Source organism: Phyllostomus discolor, chromosome 12, assembly GCF_004126475.2.
Source record: "Phyllostomus discolor isolate MPI-MPIP mPhyDis1 chromosome 12, mPhyDis1.pri.v3, whole genome shotgun sequence".
NCBI lineage: Eukaryota > Metazoa > Chordata > Mammalia > Chiroptera > Phyllostomidae > Phyllostomus > Phyllostomus discolor.
The window spans coordinates 6,501,251-6,517,721 of record NC_040914.2 but is presented as its reverse complement, the minus strand read 5'-3'; the positions used below and the strand labels follow the sequence as shown (position 1 = coordinate 6,517,721).

Below are 16,471 nucleotides of genomic sequence, written 5' to 3'. Positions count from 1 at the left end.
AGATGGCATGGTGGAAATAAGGGGAGGCTTCCTGGAAGAGGTGCTATGTGAGCGCAGACCCAGAGGACCGGGGCAAACACCCTGGGTGGGGATTTTGTCTGGTTCATGGCTGGCTGCCCAGCACCTGGCACAGTGCCCAGCACAGGGTCAGCCCCAAGCTCTCCTCCCATGGAGGAGGTGCTCCTTTCCTGTGGGAGCGGCTCTGGTGAGGTGAGGCCAGATAGGCTGCCACCCCTTTCTCAGAGGAAGGACCATCAGTGGGCAGCCTCCGGGAGAACCGGTTTGGCAGCGGGAGGAAGGTGGGTGGGGACCTAGCAGTCAACCTGCCTCAGCTGGTCCCAGGTGGCCACCACCAGGTCGGGCCAGAACTCCCCCAGCAGCCCGGTTTCTTGCATGCCGCAGGGACTGCAGCTGCCTGGATGTGGGGCTGGACAACCCCAGTCAGAAGGGGGCCCCTTTGTCTCTGCCTCAACCCCTTCTAAACCCCCACCAAACCAGGAACCCTTTCAGCACCCCCTAGCCATGGCCCAACCCTCTGAACACTGTCCGGCCCCCCTCCAAGACCCCCACTGGGGGCCCCCCAACCTACCCTGTTCTCTAGTTCTCTCTCTCTCTCTCTCTCTCTCTGTCTCTCTCTCTCAGCTTCTCTGCCCACAGCTCTGTCATTCTAGCTCCGGTTCCTTGCTTTGTCCCTACACCTGACCCTCTCCCATCTTCCCTGCCCTGTCACCCCAGATCTTCACCCTGTGTCCCATCACCTCTTGTCTTCCCAGACGTGATCCCCTTTGCCCCAGACCTGGCCTCACTCCTCCCCTTGGCCTTTCTCACTCTTCACCCTGCCCATCCCCCGCCCCCAGCCTGAGACCTCTGCAGGACAGGATTAGCCACTGTGGCCCCTTAGTAATCCTCAGAGAGGGAAAAACTCAGGATTCAGATGGGGTTGGCAGGAGGTAGCTTAGAACCTGGGACAGACAACCCAGAACCCCACCTGTAAACCCCCAAGCCACCTCTGCACACTGCAGCAGGTCCCACCCGCAGCGAAGTGTGACCCCCACAGGGGGAGGGGGTGAGAAGGCACACCTCCGGATATTTGCCGGAGGCCGCCCCTTTCCTCTGGGCACTGCATGGAAGGCAGGACAAACAGAGGAACTGACCATGTTTATAATGATCAGGCTGGAGCCCCACCCTGGGGCAGCTCCGAGCACAGCTGGCTCCTTCACCAGCACCGCTCCCACCAAGTCTCCAAGCTCCTGACCTTACGGGGGCTTCAGAAGAAAAGGGAGAGGAGCTGCTACTTCTAGGGGCCTGTACCAGGAATGGGGGTGGGGATTGAGCAAAGAATGGGTGCTGAGGTTCCCTGGCAAGCTTGGAAGATAGCAGCTGAACAGCCCAGGGTCCAAACTTGAGCTAGGTCCTCTCATCATCCCCAATTCACAGATGGGGGCCTCGAGGCCCAGAGAGAGGAGCCCCTCATCCATAGCACCCAGGATTTGAGCCTGGGGAGTCAGACACCAAAGTCCAATCTCTTATCTGACTGTCCTGCCCCCAAGGGCTGCAGCAAGAGGGGACTCTCATCATCATCATCATCTCCAAGGGGGGTCCTAGGCTCCCCACCCCCCATACTGGACCTTGCCCTTCCTCTCCTACCCTGAACTCTGCTGTGGGGGAGGGTCCCTACTTCCTATCTGACTGTCCCAGGACCCCAGGGGTAGCAAGAGGTAGCACGAAGTAGGGCTCTGGACCCACTCCCCCGTGGTTCCTTATCCACCTTTCCCACTGGCCTCTGGTGTGAAAAAGGTGTTGGAAAGCCAGTCCCTGCCACCAAATGTGGCTCAATGAGGCTCAGTCCCAGTCCTTACATTGTTATTACCATGAGCGGATCCCACGACCCTATCCCACGACCCAACCCCACGACCCTGCACAAATGCTGATGCTGAGCTCACTGACTCCCTACAACCTCAGTGACATGGCTTCTTCCTTCCCCATTCTACAGACGTGGAACCTGAGGCTCATGAAGTGAAATCCTGCACTAAGGTCGCCAAGCAGAGCTGGACCTGGTCAAGACAGTCCGATCCACTCTAGGGCCAACATCCTTAAACCCTGTGCTGGCCCCCTAGACTCTGCCTTGTGGCCTATCACCTCCCCTCCCGTCCTTCCTTACCCCCCCTCACTCACTCTGTTCCAGCTACACGGGTTTCCTCACTACTCTTCAAATCCTAGACATGCCCAACCCCAGGGCCTTTGCACTGGCAGTTACCAGTTCCTGGAGTTTTCTTCTCACCGATTTGCACACAGATGTCTGCCTTCTTCCCTCCACCCACCCCGTGTACTCGAATATCCCTGTTCCTGCCCTATCACTACCCATACTCCCTTTCTCTGCTTCATTCCTCCTCCCTGCATTTACCACGCACCCTGTATGTGTGATTCTTCAGGATCTGCCTCACCCACTAGAATGTCAGCTCCAGGAGAGCAGGGCCTGTCATCCAGACTGCTCCCCACTGTACCCCAAATGCCTGCCTGCAGCATGGCTGGGCCCAGAGCTGGCACTGATCCATCTGCACCCAGTACGCGATGCCCCTGCTCTCCCTCCTCAGCCTCTGCCCAGGCAGACTTGCGGAACTGGCAGAGAAGGCCCCGGACCCAGAGGTGGAGCATGGACGCAGGAGGCCAGTGCGAGGCCTGCAGCCACCAGCTGCGACACAGACGCCTCTGCTGTCCGGCATTTGATCCCAAGAGTGCAGGCACACTTTGAATACTGCTCTAAAGTGTTTGTTTCAATTTAAAAAAAAAAATATTTTAAATGATTTCTCATGTGGAACAGCAGTTTTCAACCTGTCCTAGCAAAAGCTTCAGATTTTCCAGTCACCTTGCACTGGCTTGTTCCACCCTCTGGACTTTTATAAGAAAACACCCACCAACAATCCAACACCCCCACCAAAAGTCAGCCTTGGTGGAAAAACAAGAGCCACGGTGTGACAAAGCTGGCTGGGTGTGTGTGTGTGTGTGTGTGTGTGTGTAACACTCTTACCCCGGCCTCCCCCAGGCTCTAAACACAACTGCTCCCCTGGCAGGGAAGGGAGCTGACCCAGCCAAGGCTCCGGGGCCAAGGGGCAGAGCCGGGGATGGCGATGAGGCTGGGGCCATGGCCACCCCTTCATCTCCACCAAACGGAAACCATCCCTAAACCAAGAAGGGGACCGTGACGTGCTCACTGTCCCCAGCCCGTACTCGGGGCTTCCACCACCAGGTCCTGCTCACTCCTCTGCCATGATCTTTACCTGCCAGCTCTAGGAAGCCCTTTCCCTGCCTCAGTTTACCTCCTACCTCTCTGGGCTGTGCTCTGACAATGGATGGGGAATCCGGCCTACCTTCTGGCTGACAGCAGGCTCCTCACTGCTCCCACATTGACCTCCCATGCCATTCCCACCCCGACACCCTTCCTCAGCTCTTGCTGCCCACCTGCACCGCCCCCTACCCAAATCTCTCTTCAGGCTTTCCATCATGTGCCAAGGAATCCTCACATACCTGGCCCCCAGACCCTGCCTCAAGCTTTGGGACTGACACGTGCCCCCCTCCTTGGCAAACACCTACTCTACCCAAAATGACCCTGTGACACTCCCGCACCACCCACCATCCGAATGTCACTGTCTACCGAGGGCTGGTACCTGCCAGACCTGGATTGGGCTGCCAGCAGGGGCCAGAACAGCCGGAAACACCCTGCGCTTACAGAGCTCACGGCCTAGGGGGAAGGACACTGGCAAGAGATGCAGTAAGTCGGAAAAACAGCTAGGAAGCCGCTGATAAGTGATGAGAAGAAAAATACAACAGGGATCAGGAGGGTGAGGGGAGGTTAGAATTTTCAGTGAAGTCTGGGAGGGCCTCGCTGAGAAGATGACACTCGAGCAGGGACCTGAGGGGCAGGGAGAGGGAGCCACGTGGGCGCCTGGAGGAACAGCACTGGGCGGCCAGAAACACCAGGGCAAATGTCCTGAGGCAGAACATGCTTGACGTGGTCAAAGAGCAGAAGGGAGGCCGAATGGCTGGGGGCTGGAGAAGAGAGGCAGGCAGGCAGGCAGGCAGTGAGGGCAGGTCGGGTGGGGCCTTGTGGGCCGCAGGGTGCCCTTTACTTGAGTGAGATGGAGCTGCAGGGAGGTTTGCAGCAGGGCAGAGACGGGGCCTGATGCAGATGTTCACAGGTTCCCTCTGGCCCCAGGCAAAGCACGGACTCTGCAGTTGGGACAGAAGCAGGGGGACCAGGGAGGGGGAGGAAGTGGGCAGGGAAGAAGGGAGCACCATAAAGGTCAAGTTGGTAGGACTGGCCAAGTGCCGATACCACTGCAGTCACAGCTGGAGTGTGAGCGCCCCAGGGGCAGGGGCGTGGTCTGGTCCTGCCCATCACTGCATCCTCCAGTGCCTGGCACGTTCCAGCACTTGGTCCACTCTCTTTTGGCCCTTAGCATCATCTAACATGTTATACGGTCATAAGTGTATCTACTGATATCCCCTAACTAATGCCTCAGGTTGGAGGCATGGCGCAGGCAGGAACCACACTTCAGCTGGTTATGGCCAGATCCCAGTACCTAGAACAGGCCGCCCCTTCAAGGCAGCTGAGTGGATGAAGGGGACGCACACCTGCTTCTGCGCTGACTCTGGCCCGGGCCTGTGCCAGCCATGCAGACCGTGCCACACTGAACCCTCCAAACAGTTCTTGATGAGTGAGGGGGTGGATATGGAGTCCTCCTTCCTGCGTCCCAAACCAGGCAACAGGCCCAGAGAGGCCGTGTGGACACCCCTCAGCCTCCTGCTTCCCAAAGGCCCTGGGCCCAGCCAAAGCCTCTGCTCCAGACAACAGACTCCAGAGGTTTACAGGACCAGAGCAAGAGCAGAGACAACCCCACTGGCAATGACCAGAACCCAGATCAGAAAGGCTACTTTGGTTAGGAAGGAATCTGAAAAAATGTTAAGCAAAACTCCCCAAGGGCGTTCCCCTTGGCTCAAACTGTGACTTCACACGGCACTGCCCAGTGGGCCCGGCCCAGCTCAGGACCTTGTCTCCTCCCCTCACTTCACGCCACCACACTGGGGGTCTCCTCTTTAGTTCTAGACACAGGACTCTTGTTCTAGCCGCAGGGCCTTTGCACCTACTATTTCTTCTGCCCAGAGCTGCATGGCTCATCCTTTCTTGATATTCAGGTGTCAGTGCAAATAAAACTGTCTCAGAGACGCCTTCCCTGGCCCCTTGACACAGTTTGTGCCCTTGCTTAATATTTCTCCGTGGCACTTATTACCGCCTGGCCTCACACACCTGCTGACTGCAGTCCCCTCTCCCACCCCTCCTGCAGTGGAATATGGGCTCCTGGAGAACAGGGACCTCTGTCTTGTTCTTGCTGTGTCCCTGGCACCTAGGGCAGGGCCTGGGCACACAGTAGGTGTTCAGTAAATATCAGTGGAACAAAGGAGTGATGCCCTCGCCAATGTGATGAGCTGGACCCTGAGGACAGACAAGGAAGGGTGTTGGGAGCAGAGGAGTCCCCAAGGCCACTCCACACTGCCTGGGAGTCCCACCTTAATGCCTGAGAAGGAACTGGGGCCAAAGTCTTTAGAGAGCAAACCTGGTTATTTAATAAATAACCAAGTGTGTGTTCCAAACACAAGAGGCCCCCCCGCTGGGAGTCCATGCCAGGCCCTCCCTGATGCAGGGAGGCCCACCCCAGCTCTGTGGCCTGGGCTGGAGACCTGAGGAAGGGGCAACATATTTGGGCTATAGGCAAGAGGCAAGTCACACAGCGGAGATGCTGCGGGAAATCTCTGAGTCCTCCCTGTGGGTAAACTCACATAAAACCACACAGATCTGGGCTCACCCTGGCCTGGAGTCGGCAGTCTGGGGAGGGAGGAGCACCCCTGCTCTCTGAATTCTGGGCGGATGGGTTACATGGCGCCCAGCAGGCCTTCACATGCTCCATACCGTACAAGGATGCAGCAGGCAGTTGGTGGCTGAGAGCAGGATGCCCAGGCTCAGGGGCCAGCTGCACCACTGCCTAGCTATGTGCCTCTGAGTAAGGGATGCATCTCTCTGGGCCTCAGTGTCCTCACCTGCAACCTGAGGGGAATGACAGTCCCTATCTCCTGGGAATGTCTGGATGACATGTGCAAAGCATTTCTAAAAGTGCACGGCACCCTGTGGGTCCTCACTACGTGTCAGCTGCTGTATTATTACTGCCACTGTTGGCATCGCTGCTGCTGAATGAATGAATAAAGGAACAAACAAATAAAAGAGGATGCTGGGCAGGGGCCTCTTTGGCCAGAGCAGAAGTGCCAGTCTCACTCTCTCCGTGGAGTCTTACTTTCGCCAGGGCCGGGATGGGGCAGTGCAACGGGCTGCCACTGTCTGTCTCTGCAGCTGGACAGGGAGCCCCCATGAGGATGGGGCCTGGAGCCAGCTCAGCCACCCTGTGTCCCCAGCCCTGCCCAGCAAAGAGGGGCCACAGCTCAGACTGTGGCTGAATGAAAAGATGCTGCTTCCTCTACCCAGCTGGGCCCAGGCCAGTGCTCAGAACCCCAAGGGAGGCCAGTTGGCTCCTCTGACAGCCCCAGGCTTGAACACCCCCTTCCCTCCTGGCCAGGCACAACGGCGCATAGACACAAAGGGCCCTGTTGGTGTCCCTCGCCCTCCAGAGGCACCCAGGGTGGGGACAAACGCCACAACAAACCTGAGTGTGGGGGAGCCCACAGGGACTGGGGAGATCAGATTAGACTTCATTCACTCCTCCCTAAGGCAGGCCAGGAAGGAGGGAGAGGGTACAGGTAGAACAGAAGCTCTGGAGCCCTCCCAGGCCCCCGGAACCCAAGCCCTCCCCTGCAGTGCAGCTCCCTTCCCCTCCCCCCACTCTAGACACAGAAGCACATGAAGACACTCCACAGTGCACAGGCCCTCCACAGAGACCGTGACACAGACACAGCACAGGCGTCCGGCCACACCACCAGACACACAGGAACTCACACGGTGGTTGCACAGAAAATTCCCCAAGCAGCCAGAGACAGCAGCAGGCACCCCGACTTCACACAGGCAGAGGCTGTACAGGAGCCTGGGCATGGGAAGGGACACTACACCCCAAGCCTCAGCTCCTGCCTCTCGGATATGGGCCCCTGCAGAGTGACCCCAAGAGACACGTGAGGCATTAGAGGGAGAATGTGGGGGAAGTGGCCTTAAAGAGGGGCCTGGCTCAGGGGAAGATCTCAGCATGGAGAGGTTGGGACACTAGGGCTGCCACAGCTGGGTCCCTGAAGCTCCATGGACCCAGGACCCTTCCAAAAACACTGCAAAGACCTACATACATGCCAGAGAAGCAGACACTCCTGAGAGAGACCCACAGATACATACCAACAACATATATGATACTGACCTGGGCCACCACCCAGAGACACAGGCACATGTATGCACACACGTAATTCCACAGACACTTCGTAACTGCTGGACTTCCCTAGAAGGACAGACCCGCACACACACAGAGGAACACTCCAAAGTCAGTCAGATCACAAGACCCACACGAGCCTAGATCTGTACATAGTATATAATGGGCCCCCACGGCAGACCCAGGCACACCCATGGCTGACTCCCACATCAGTCACCCAGAGTGACCCAGGCAGGCACAGCGTCAGAATCACCCCCATGCAAACCAGACCCCAGTGTCGCACTCCCACTGAGACGCTCAGGAACCTGCACTGAGACCTGTGGTGAGCCCCAGCAAAGACACCTGCCACCCCTGGCACACGGAAACACTGTGATCCTGCCCCGGCCCCAGTAAGGTGTGGCCCCGGGATCACATGCTCATGCTGGCTCAGGTGACCAGGCCGCAGGACTGCCCTCCTCACACCCAGGGCAGCCCGCCCCACTCCTCTCCTCCTGCCTGAGGCCAGGGCAGCTCACCTTCACCATCCTCTTCCCTCGGGCCTGGGCCACCCTCCGTGGGGGAGCCGGCAGACAGAGGCTTCAAGTTGGGAGAGCAGGCAGCAGGTGTCCAGGGGCACCCACCAAGGAGGGCTGGCGGGGCTCTGCGCCCCAGCTTCCCTGGCTGCGGGTGGTGACGCAGCCCTGGCCCTGCCCTGCCAGTTGAGCTCAGTGTGGCTCCAGCCCACGGGAGAGGGGAGGAGGAAGAGTGGGAGGGAGGGACAGAGGGAGGCGGGGTGAGCCTGGAAAGCCTGGGCCACATCACCCACAACTGTCCTGGCAGAGGGAGGGGCTAGGCAGGGACACAGAAAGAGGGGATTCCAACCACGGCCCTTCCTTCAGTGGGGCCAGCCCCCCACTAGCACACCCACACCCCACCTCACTCCCATGGCAGGCTAGGCTCCAGGGGCCAGGGAGGCAGTGGCTCTGCACAGTGCCTCAGAGCAGCTGGCAGGGCAGCGAGGTTTGAAACAATGACCCGGTCTGGGGGGCAGGTCAGACGGCTGGGGAATAACTGGAGTCAGATGTGGAGGGTGGCTAGAGACCTGGGGTTCACTGTGTTCCCTACTCCCCCACTTCCAGACTGTGAGTCCAGCAAGAGCTCCGAGAAGGCAAAACAAAGGTGGCCTCTCCAGCTCTGCCCGACTCATATATGAGGATGAACCTGAGACATGCGGCCTAACCAGGAGGGAAAGATCAAGTTCATGGTGAAGCCCCAACCACACTATCCCGAGGTGTGAGAGTGGGGCTGGGAGATGTGGCTGGCAGGAATGGGGCAGAGAAAGGTGGGGAGGGCTGTGCCACGCTGGCTCTGACGTTCTGGAAGTGAGCGGCCCACCTTTACGGAGAACTTACTTTGGGCTGGGCCTGCTCTTAGCACTGATACACACTGAGCATCGTACCTCACTGCTGCCCTCAGGGGACAGGCACTTTGTCAGGCCCATTAACAATAGAGGAAACTGAGGCCTGGAGAGGTTGAGTGACATGCCCGAGGGACATGGCAGGGAAGTTAGGCGCCTGCCATCTGTCCGAGTGCCTGTGCCCTAGACCAGCTTTCCTGAGCAGCGGGCTGGCTGGTCCAGAACCTTGGCTCCAGAACAGGAGAACAGGACACTCAGAGGGGGGGGGGGATGAGGAAGGGGTCATGCTGGCCCAGCCTCATGGCCAACGCCCTTCAGGTCTCGCCTCCTCTGCAGAACCTTTGCTGGCCCAGGCCAGAGCTCCTGGTGTGAAGTTTGTGACCTTCTATGTCTCACCGCCATGGGGGACTTGGAGGCAGCAGAGGTCAGACTGCTCCCGCAGCCCTGACACCAGGCTGGGCCAGGTGCCTCCTCCAGGCCCTATCCCAGCACTGCCCCTCCGGCCGTCACTGTCTGTGACAGCGCTATCTGTCGCCCCCACTGGTTCACACGTCTGCCGAGCTCCAAGCACATATGACGCAGGCCTGTTGGAGGCCCTGAGAACTCAGCAATGAACAAACTAGACAAAACTCCCTGTTCTGGGGATTGACATGGAGTAGGACTGCTCTCTCACTGAGGGGTCCTGTGAGTGACAGGAACTGGGTTCAAGGCTTCCCATTCCCCCACAATGGCCAACTCCCCAACTCCCGCAGGACTTCATCCCCCATACCAGGGGGGCCTGCAAATCCCTCAACCCCCTCCCCTCCCTCACCTGATCAGAGAGCCAGAGGCTCCCAGCAAGCCTGGGCTGGGCCTAGGGCCACAGCAGGGCAGGAAAGGGACCCCAGAAGTCCCAGATCCCAGGCCACCCCCTCCCCCACCAGGGTGGAGCACCTGTCAGGCAGCCACCCAGACAGGAGCCAAGTGGGGCGGCTCTCCTAACCTCCCCAAACCAGACAGGCTGGTTTGGGCTCTGGCAGGGGAGGCAGTCGGGGATGGGGCAGTTCTGGCCAGTCAAGGGGAACCAGGTCCTACGGTGAGGGACAAGGCAGAGAAGGGGAAGGGAGGAAGGAGGGAGCCCTCAGCCCCCAGAAGTCTCACTGGAAACGAGGGGATCTGCTGGTGATAGGCCTCAGAGGCCAAGAGAGGTCGTCCAAGATCCTCTCACACCGAAACAGACCTTTATTATAAAACTTTTTAAACACACCCCAAAACAGAGACTAAACCAGTGAACCCCCATAAAACGCACTACTCAGGTTCCTAACTATTACCATTCTGCCCATTTGGGCTTCATTGCTCCCCTTTCTTTCCTGTCCTCTCCGTCTCAGGGTCTGTCTCTTCATAAAACAGGCACATGGTTCAAAAGCCAATGGCACCGGAGGGCAGTGATAGGATGGCGCCCCCCCCCACGCCCTGTTCCAGCTCAGCCCTGGAAGCAACCTCCACTAGTCCTTCCTTCCTTTCTGACAGAGCCTACAAATGCATGTGAGTGCAGGTGCACACACATGCTCACACACTCTTTTAAGAACACCATAAATGGCAGCATGCCACACAGACTAATCTGCACCTTGCTTTCCTCAAGAACATTCCTTGGCTCTCCTGTGCCGCTGGCACCAGGGGGAGCTCAGCAGCACCCAGCAAAGGTGAAGACGCACACTTGGGACCTGGGAAGCACCCCCTGGGTAACTACCAAGCAAAACGCAGCCCTTGGGCCCCAGGAACACGCATGGGAAGGTTCACAAAGCACAGTCTGATTCTGCCAGAGACCGGAAACGGTGCGAATGCTCATCTGTGGAAAATGGACAACTGTGACCTACTGGTTCCATGGAGTACCACACAACAGGGACAATGAGCGCCTGAAGCAGTGCCGCATGCGCACGAAAGCAAAATGATGTTAAACAAAAGCAGCACAACATAAAACACATCCTAGGATTTCATTCAGAAAAAGTTCAAAACCAGACGGAATGAAATACACTGTTTAGGAAAGCACGCAGAGGTGGTGAAACCAAAAAGAAAGCAAGGCAGTGACTGCCGGCAAAGTTGGGGCAGAGGGGCCTGGAAGGGGCTTCTGGGCGCTGGACCAGCTGTCCCTTCACTGGGAGGGGCACTACGTGGTCTCCCCATTGTAATGACTGGTTATGCTGCACATTTATGCTTTATGCCTTTTCCAGCAAGTATACTAACAATTTATATTATTTTATTTTATTTTTTTATAAAAGATTTAATTTATTTTTTTAGAGAGAGGGGAAGAGAGGGAGAAAGAGAGAGAAACATCAATGTGTGGCCAGTGCTCAATCTACTGAGCTATACCAGCCAGGGCAATTTGTATTATTTTAAAGTGTTATTATACTTATCTACATTATTTATCTACTTATGGTTATTGTTTTATTTTTACTTATTAAAAGAACCTTATTATAAATTTAAAGAAAAGATATATACAATATACAAGGTCTATCTGGAAAAAGTCCAGCTATTGTTAATACAAGGAGAATGGTTTGTGTGACACTGATGTAACCTGACAGCCAAGAAGACTGGACTGGAATGTGCATGCGTGAACAATGATGACTTCTCTGTACTAGTCAGTAGGGCAGTAGATGCTATTGAGTGAGCATGTGCACTGTGTGGCCATCGCATTCAAAATGATTGAGCAAGTAGAGTAACAAACCTGCATCAAATTTTGCATTAAGTGTGAACATTCCTCTGCTTAATATTCAGAAGGCCACAGCCATGGGCAACTGGTGATTGGCAGCTTCACAAGGACAACACACCCACTCATGCATCACATCTTGTGCAGAGTTCTTTGGTGAAACATCAAATCACCCAGGTGAGTCGGCCCCCCTACAGCCCAGATTTGGTGCCCCGTGACTTCTGGCTTTTCCCAAAACTAAAATCACCTTTGAAAGGGAAGAGATTTCAGACCGTTGGTGAGACTCAGGAAAATATGATGGGGTAGATGATGGCGACTGGGAGAACTGTGTGAGGTCCCAAGGTGCCTACTTTGAAGGGGACTGAGGCATCATTGTCCTGTGTACAATGTTTGTTGTATCTTGTATCTTCTTCGACAGATGTCTCTGTTTCTCACAGTACATGGTTGGATGCCTTCTGGACAGACCTTGTGTGTATTAGTGATGTCTCCATGCCTGGATCTCCACAAAGTGCAGCCCTGAGTGGAAGGACCGAGGTGCTGTGGGCCAGTCCCCATTAGGCCACATTGGTGGTTTCCAGCCTTGAGCTCTTACAAACGGCAGCCATGACAACTGACTGCGCATGTCATGTCATAGGTGTGCTGGCGTGTCTGTGGGCCAAATGCCTAGAAGTGGAACTGCGGGGCAAATTTGTCCCATGTGAGGGCTTCACAGTCCAAGGTGTTGTCAAACTCTGATCCTTGCCAGTCAGATAGGTGAAGTGTGGCCCCTCTCAGCCTAGGTGTCATCTGCATTTTTCCGCTTAGCAGGAAGCACACCCTTTCCGTTATAAAAGCAATCAGAATTCCTTTTCTGTTAAGAGTCTCTTCAAAGTCACTGCCTATCTTTCTGTGAGGTCAGGGACACCTTAGTAAACCCAATGTCCCTCAGCTGCTGAAAGCCAACTGGGGCCAGCATAGCTAAAGCTGCCTCTTTCCCAACTCCTGCCACCTCTCAGCCTCATTTCTCCACACTCCCCCAGCCCCCAGGCATGGGCTCCAACAGCATGCAACTTTCTTCCCACGTCCACAGATCCCACCAACAGAAGTCCGATGCACGTCCACTATGCACTACCCAGGCTGGGCCAGCGGTGCAGCATGATCCTTGCCCTGTGGGGCTTAGAGTCAAGGATCACGCAAATGAAATGTGAAATTTGGCCAAGACTCACTGGCCAGAGGGACGAGGGTGTGGTGGAGCCAGGCCACAGACGAGCCAGGGAGCCTGCATCTGGAAGGTGTAACTCTGGCTGCCTTATCTGTGGAGGATGGGACCAAGGAGGCCTGAGTAAGTATGGGGACAAGTGACAAGAGCACACAAGTGCTCCAGGAAATTGATGAAGGTAGCAAGGCAGCTAGACATGAAGAGAAGGGGACAGATCAGAGCCATGTCTACCAAGAAAAAGCAACGCTTATCAATGAGGACGAGACAGGTGCCAAGGGTGACTTTGAAGCTGGGTAAACCACAGTGTCATCTGCCACACAAGGGAGACCGAGAGGAGCTCCAAAAGTGCCAGGACCCAGAATACTTCAATTTTGGAAAAAAAAATGAATAGGGTGAGAGGACTCTCTGTCCCCAAAATAAAAGTCTAATCAATCAATAGCTACAGTAATCAGTATAAAAACACAGACCAGTGACCAGAGAGAGAACCCAGAAACAGACACAAATGTACCTAACATTTTTAAACACTGATTTTTCTCACTGTGGTAAAACATATACAATGCCTATCATTTTAGCCATTTGTAAAGCATACAATTCAGTGACATTAAATACCTTCACAATGTTGTGTAACCATCATCACTGTCCACATCCAAAACTTTTTTATCGCCCCTGACACAAACCCTGCACACATTAGACAACAGTTCCCCATTCTCCTCCAGTTCTCCAACAGTTCCCTCCTCCCCCAGCCCTTGGTGACTCCTATTCCACTTTCTGTCTCTATTCCATTTTCCAATTTCCTAGAATTCGCCTAGTCTAGGGACCTCATATAAGTGGAATTTTACAATATTTCTCCTATGTTTGGCTAATTTCACTTAGTATAAGGTTTTCAAGGTCCAATCACATGGTAGCATATATCAAAATTTCCTTCCATTTTTATGACTGAAAAATATTCCATTGTACATATATACCACATTTTATTTATCCATTTATGCATTAATAGACATCTGAGTTACCTCTACATTTTAGCTTCTGTGAATAATGGAACTATGCATATTGGTGTATAAATATCTGCCCAAGTCTCTGCCTTCAATTCTTTTGGAAATATGTACACCTAGGAGTAGAAATGCCAGGTCATACAGTAGTTCCATATTTAATCTTTTGAGAAACTACTGAACTGTTTCCTGCCATGACTGTACCATCTTATACTCCTACCAGCAATGCACGAGAGTTCCAATTTCCCTACATCCTCACCAATACTTGTTATTTTCCTTAAAAAAAAAAAAACCCATCCTGGTAAGTGTGAAGTGATATCTTACTGTGGTAACTTATTTTTGACAAAGAAGCACAGCCATTCAATAAAGGAAAGACAGTATTTTCAACAATTGGTGCTAGAACAACTGGACATCCATATGCAAAAAAAAAAAAAAAAAAAAAAAAGGAGAGAAAAAAGAACCTTGATCCAAACCTCACACTTCGCACAAATATTAACTCATTATGGATCACAGACCTAAATGTAAAAGTTAAACTATAAAACTTTCAGAACACAAATGAGCAAATTTTCAGAATCTAGGGCTAGGCACAGAGGCCTTAAACATGACACCAAAAGCACGACCCACAAAAGGAAAAGGTAATAAAGAACATATACCTTATCAAGATGAAAATCATTTGTTCCGCAAAAGCCCATGTAAAGAGGGTAAAAAAGCTACACACTGGGAGAAAATATCATATTTACAAACTGCACATCTGGCAAAGAAGTAGTATCTAGAAGAGATAAAGAACTCTAAAAACTTAGTTAAAAAAATCTAATTAGCAAATGGACGGAAAACACGAAGAGACATTTCACCAAAGAGGATGCACAGATGGCAGATAAGCACCTGACAGGGAGTTCAACATCATCAGTCATTAGAAGAATGCAAATTAAAGTCCCAATTAGTTATCATTACACACCTATTAGACTAGCTAAAGTAAAAAAAAGTGACAACAACAAATGCTGGTGAGGATGCAGAGAAACGGGATCACCCATGCGTTGCTGGTGGTTTTGGAAGCTGGCGCAGCCCTCTGGAAAGAGTGTGGCAGCTTCTTTGCATGTGCAGCTACCAGGCCGCCCAGCAACTGCACTTCTGATTATCTGTCCCAGGGGAATGAAAATTTACGTTCACACAAAACCTTTTATAAGTGGCTGTTCATGACAGCTTTCTTTATATCAGCCCCAAATTGGAAATAACCCAGATGTCCTTCAATGGGTGAATGGTTAACAAGCTGTGGTACATCTACACCACAGAATACACGGTATTCTCAGTGACAAAAAGGAATGAATATTGAGACAGGCAACAACCTGGATGAATCTCCAGAGAATATGCCGAGTGAAAAGAAGTCAACCACAAAAGGTTACATACAGTTTGATTCCACTTACATAACATTCTTGAAACAATAGAATTATAAAAATGGGAAATAGATAAGTGGTTGCCAGGAGTTAGGGATGGGCCAGGGAGGAAAAGTGGCTATAAAAAGGCATCGGGAAGGATCCTTGTGAAAAAATGTTCTGTATCTTGACCATATCTATGTCGATGTGCAGGTTGTGGTTTTGTACTAACTACAGATTTGCAGGATGTTACTGTTGGAGAAACTGGGTAAAGGGTACAGGGGCTCTCTCTGAATTACTTCTTATAGCTGCATGTGAATCTACAATTATTTCAAGTATTTTGATTAAAATAATAACTTGTTAAAAATGCCAGACCCTTTCCCACCTTTCAGCTTTTGAATATGCTGCTCACATGTTTTAAAACACCTTTCCACACACTAACATCTGTTCCTTTTGCAGCCAGTAACTCAGATATCTCCTCCTCCAGGAAGCCTTCCCTGATTTCCTAGGCCAAAGCCAGGGCCTTCCGGAGTCCTCTGGACTTCTACCAGCACAGTTAAGCCACTTGGGACTCTGCTTTCCCCAAGGTGACTCTGGGCTGTCACTGCCTCTAGCTCCAATAGAGTAGGACCTCGGGCTGTCAGGTTACCAGCCTGTCCCAGGCATCAGCCAGCCAAGGACTAGACTCAGAGGAGGTACGCCAGTGAATATCTACAAAATGAAAGAGTAAATGGCAATAATGACAATAATACTGACAGCTAGGACTCATTAAGAGGTTTCTATGTGCCTCTTCTGTATGCTTTACATTGATGAAATAACCTTTACACGACCCCATTTTATAAATGGGGAAACACGCCGAGGGACTAAGGATGCCCCATGCCCGAGGTCACCTAGCTAGTAGGTGGCAGAGCCAGGTAGCAAACCCAGCCTACAGATCCAGAGCCTTTGATAGTATGTCCAACCCAGACGGCCTCTCCATGACAGGCTAGACACGATCACTAAACAGGGCCCTCAGGGGAAGCAGAGGGGCACAGAGGACAGAGGAAGAGACCCTCCCACCCCCTCACCCCACCCCCAGGCCATTCCCAAATGGAGGAAGGGTGTCTGGTCTTTCTCCAGACAGACCTGGGATGATACCAGAGTTCCATTCCTACCTTACAGGTGCTCAGGTAAAGCCTCTTACACATCAAGAACCTGGAGGCAATGGTTTCAGACCAGGCTGGGGCAGGGGCTGTGGACCCGGATCAGACAGCCAGCCCCAGGGCGCCCTCCTGAGGCTCCAGCAGGGCAGGCTGCTTTCATCTGGCAGGTGTGGAGGGACTCTGACCCACGCCGCCGCTGCCAGGAGCATCCCTATTGGCACGGGACTTTATTTATCCACCCAGAGAAGCCTCAAGAGCAAAATATTGAGAGCAAGCTG

General features: G+C 53.4%; 1 protein-coding gene across 3 annotated transcripts in view; it reads right to left on the bottom strand.

Annotated features, from left to right (window-relative positions):
• PAK4 (p21 (RAC1) activated kinase 4) overlaps nt 1-16,471 on the bottom strand; it is a 44,885-nt gene that overhangs the window by 11,959 nt on the left and 16,455 nt on the right. Inside the window, exon 1 of one of the 3 annotated variants that reach the window (XM_036013313.1) lies at nt 7,928-8,125. The exons of the other annotated variants lie outside the window; for them this stretch is intronic. The gene's annotated coding sequence lies outside the window, so the exon portion shown is untranslated. Of the gene's footprint in view, nt 1-7,927; nt 8,126-16,471 lie in introns of those variants that run through there. 3 annotated transcript variants of the gene reach the window in all.